This window comes from Pteropus medius, unplaced genomic scaffold, assembly GCF_902729225.1.
Source record: "Pteropus medius unplaced genomic scaffold, Ma_sr-lr_union100, whole genome shotgun sequence".
Taxonomy (NCBI): domain Eukaryota; kingdom Metazoa; phylum Chordata; class Mammalia; order Chiroptera; family Pteropodidae; genus Pteropus; species Pteropus medius.
The window spans coordinates 633,992-639,046 of NW_024344321.1; the positions used below are offsets into that span (position 1 = coordinate 633,992).

The following is a 5,055-nucleotide window of genomic DNA, read 5'->3' on the forward strand; positions in this document are numbered from 1 at the left end:
CACTTTCAACACTCTTCCTGAAAATCTCCTTAAATAGATCACCCATTTTCTACCTTCTACATTACTGCAGGCAACAGTGTTGTTAAACTTTCTGCCACTACATAAGAAAGATCTCCAGTTTCCAAAATCACAGTCCTCATGTTTCTTTAAATCCACACTGGTAGCCTTCTCAAAGGCTATCAGAATTTTGCTAACAGTCTCTTCAAGATCTTTAGGCTTTCACTGGTTCTTTCCTCAAAGTTCTAACAGCTTCCTCCCACTGTCAGAGCCACTCCAACTTTTTAGGTTTTTGCTAGGTTAAGATCTCACTTCCATGGACCAAAATCTGTATTAATTATCTATCGCTGTGTGATGAATTGCATTAAAATTAATCAGCTTCAAAAAACATTAAAGTTAATATTTCATACAATTTTGGTGAGTAAGAAATTTGGGATAACTTGGCTCTCTCATGGAGCTTCAATTAAGATGTCAACTAGGGCTGCTGTTAATGGAAGGCTTGGAGGATTTGCTTACAAGATAATTTACTGACATGGCTGGTATTGATGCTAACTGTTAGCTGGAAGCCTCAGTTCTTCTACATATGAGACTTCCTGCAGGATTGTTTGAGCATCCTCATAACAATGGTGATGGCCTCCCTGCAAAGGAAGTGGATGAAGATGGTACAAGGAGGAAGCCACAATGTGTTTTAATATCTTGGGAGTTTCAGAAAATGCACACTATTATTTTCACAACATCTTATTGGTTACCCAGGTCAGCCCTGGTGAGGGTTCCTGGGGGCTGGCTGTCAGTCAGATTTGGAAGATAAACAGAAGTCAATTCAATATCTTGAAAACTAACAAATAAAAAGAATCAAATGTTTATCTTGCATTTCCTATGTAAACTGCATCTAAAATATAAGGACAAAGAAAAGTTGAAAGTAAAAGAATGAAAAATGTATATACCATGCATACTTTAACCAAGAGAAAGCTGATTTTGCTACATTAATATTAGTTGAAGTAGACACTAAGGGAAAGATCATTATTAGAAACTAGGAATATTTCATAATGATAAAAGGGCCAATACCAACAGCAGGAAGTAAAAATCCTAAAATCATATGCATTTAATAATGCAACCTCAAATATATATAAAGCAAAACATGACAGAACATAAAAGATTAATAGATAAAACTAGAATCACAGTTGGAAATTTTAACACATCTCTCAGTAAATGATAGAACAATCTGACCAAAAAATCGACAAGGATATGAACAAACAACTAATAAAATTGACATAATTGACATACATAGAACACTGCATCTAAACACCACAGAATATACATTTTTTTCAAGCCTATATAGATATTTACCAAAATAAAACTTATACCTGGCAATAAAGCAAGTCTCAACAAACTTTGAAGGAGTAAAATTGTATAGAGTATGTTCTCTGAATGCTGTGGGATTGAGCTGTAAAATAACAAAAAGATAACTACAAAATCTTGCCTAGAAATTAAACAATAGACTCTCATATAACTAAGTCAAAAAAGAAGTCACAATAGTAATGAGGCACTACAAAGATTAAAAAGATAAAAGCACATTAAATAAATTTGTAATATAATCTTTTTGAGTTCTAAAAACAAAGAAGGAACAATCTGAATTAGTCCTATAGCTAATAAAAATTTAAATCCATTTTCAAAAAATTCCATACAAAGAAAACTCTAGGCCCAGATGGCTCTATCAGGAAAATTTTCCAAGCATTTAAAGAAAGAAATAACATCTATATTACAGAAAAGCTTTCATGAGATAGAAAAAGAGGAAATACTGTCCAATTCATTTTAAGAGACCAGCATAACCTCAATACCAAAACCTGGAAACAACACTGTAAGAAAAGATCCTACAGGTTAATTTCTCTCATGAACATAGACATAAAAATCCTAAATAAAATATTAGCAAAACAAATCCGGCAATATATAAAAAGTGTAAATGTTACATTGAGTTCAGTTTTTTTCAGGAATGAGAAGTTGATTTAACATTTGAAATAAAGAATAAAAAATATGAATGTCACAATTGATGGAGAGTAAGCATTTGATAAAATTTCATACTCATGATTTTTAAAAATCTTTGCAAACCAGTGATAAAAAAGAATTTCCTTAATCTAACAAAAACTAAAACATCCTTACAGAAAACATTATATTTATTATCTACATTAAATGCCAAAAAATATTAAAAGTTTTCTCCCCAAGATCAGGACTGAGGCAATGTTGTTCTCTATCACTTTTTTGATTTAACGTTAAACTGGATATTTTTTATTCAACAGTGTGCAATAAGGCAAGAAGAAGAAATATATAGGTATTGAAAAAGAATAAAACTTTCATTATTCACAGGCAACATGATCATATACATAGAAAATCCAAGATGAATCTACAGAATTAATAAGTAAATTTAGTGAGGACCTGAATACATTAAAAAATAAATCATTGGAAAAATAGTTAAAATATGAAACATCTTAAATGATAACATTTTATATCACTATACAAAATAAATGAATTCTAATTAAAGATGTGAAAGACATCTATGCTGAAAACTACTAAATAATATTAAAACAATTAGAAGAGACCTAAATAAATGAAGGGTAATATTATTTTCATAGATTAGAAGACTCAAGATTATAAAGGTTCATTCCATTTTGATCTATAGATTCCAATTCGGAACCACTTAAAATCACAATAGTTTGTCTTTGGAAACAGCAAACTGATTTAAAAATTATATAGCAAATTAAAAAAAAAGAAGGCCCTCCAAAAATCCTCTCTTTAGCCAAAAGACTGGCAAAGGGGTAGCCTAGTAGGATAGAAAAAACTGACAATATTCACACCACTACAGCAAAACTTCATCAAAAACTGCAGTCAGCAGAGCTGAATGAGGACCCTAAATTTCCATCCCATCTAGCAGTAATGAGGCACCATTTTCCCTCTCTGCTCTGTCAGCAGAAGCTGAATGGAGAGTCTAGACTTCTGTCCTTGCCCAATAGTAACAAAGTATCTCCTCTGTGTATCTGTGGTGTCCCTGGAAGCTGAATCAGGAATCTAAATTTCTACCTCTATCCAGCAATAATGAAGTATCACTCCAAGTCAGCAGAGGCTAACTGGAGACAATGGACTTCTACCCCCACTCAGTGGTAAAAAGAGGTGTCCTTCCTCTTTCCCCACCAGCAAGGTGTCAGGGGAGGCCTGCTAAATACAAAATTTAAATAAGATCCAGAAAACCATAAAATAATACCCAATATGTTCAGGATACAGTAGAAAAATCACTTGTCATACAAACAACCAAGAAAAACCTCAACTTCAATGAGACAACAGATGTGAATGCCAAGATGACACAAATATTAGAATTATCTGACAAAGACTGTAAAGCAGCCATCATAAAAATGCTTCAATAAGAAATTATAAATATGCTTAAAACAAATGAAAGAATAGAAAATCTCAGCAAAGAAAAAGAAGATATAAATAAGAATCAAATGGAAATATTAGAACTTTAAAAATTTAAAGCTAACTGAATGGACCAAATAGTATAATGGAGATGAGAGAAGAAAGAATATGAGAATAGAATATTTTACAAAAATACAGAAATTACCTTATTTGGACAACAGACAGGAAGAAAAAAGACTGAAAAAAATTCTCAGGTACTTGTGTGACAATAAGAAAAGATCTAATATTTGTATGATCAGAGTCCCAGAAGGATAACAGAAATAAGATGGGAATTTAAAAAAAACCCAACATTTTTAAAAATAATGGCTAAATTTCCTCTAAATTTGGTGACAGGTATACATCTACAGATTTAAGAAGCCTAGTAAATACCTAGCAAAATGAATCCAAAGAAATCCATACCCAGAACATTATAAATAAACTTCTGAAAAATAAGAATGAAGAAAACATCTTGAAAGCAGCTAGAAAGAAAGTGCCTGTAGGGGAACAACAATTCAAATGACAGAAAACTTCTCATGAGAGATCATGGAGGCCAGAAAGAAATGGCACGTTTTTCAAGTGCTGAAAGACTGGTCAACCTTGAATCTATATACAAGGAAAATATTCCTCAGGAAGGAAAGTTATATAAAGACATTTTCAAATGAAGGAAAACTAAGAATTTTGGGTAGCCAGTCAAGCTACCCAAAATAAGAATGGCTAAGAGAAGTTACTGAAACAGAAAGAAAATGATAAAGGAAGAAATCCTTTAGTAATGAAAACAGGACAATGGTTAAATATAAAAACATATCCTCTTCTTGAGTTGTTTAAAAATTCTGGTTGATAGTTGAAGCAAAAATAAAATTGTCTGATTTGGTTCTCTAGGTAGAAAGAATATTTAAGACAATTATATTATGGAGGAAGGTAAAGTTATCTAAATAAGGTAGTTTTCAAAATTTTGTATATAATGTAATATTAAGAGCAACTAAAAACAGCTATAAAAAATATACACTAAAAAACACTATAGAATGCTTCAGCAGAGTAAAAACACATCCCACGAAATGGGAGAAAATGTTTGAAAATCATATAGCTCATAATAATTTGATATCCAGAATATTTAAAAACTCCTATAATCCGGGGGAAGGGAGGAGGTAGATGGGGTAAAAGGGGTCAAATATGTGGTGACAGAAAGAAATCTAACTATGGGAGGTGAACACACAGTGTAAATATATATATGCCTTACTGTTAAAATGTACAGCTTGAAACTTATTGGATTTTGTTAACCAATGTCCTATGACTGTGCTACCCTGAACAAGCCCAATCCCGTCTGATCTTGGAAGCTAAGCAGGGTCGGATCTGGTTAGTACTTGGATGGGTGACCACATAGGAAGACCAGGTGCTGTAGGCATAAAAAAATTAAAAAATAAAGGATTGTAAGCTGACAAGGTCCTGGCAATCTGTGAGGTCAACCAAGGGTTGCCTCGCCTAAAAATAAATAAATAAAAAAATAAATAACAGCTATGGTTGAAGCCGCCTATATGCCTTTCCTTAATCAATGTCAACATTTAAAAAAAAAAAAAAACTCCTCTAATCTAACAACAATATAACAAACGACCCAATTTA

The 5,055-nt window shown here is 32.3% G+C and overlaps 1 pseudogene; it reads left to right on the top strand.

Moving 5' to 3' along the window:
* Window positions 1–4,721: 4,721 nt before the first annotated feature.
* Window positions 4,722–4,840, top strand: LOC120608125 (uncharacterized; annotated as a pseudogene).
* Window positions 4,841–5,055: the final 215 nt, after the last annotated feature.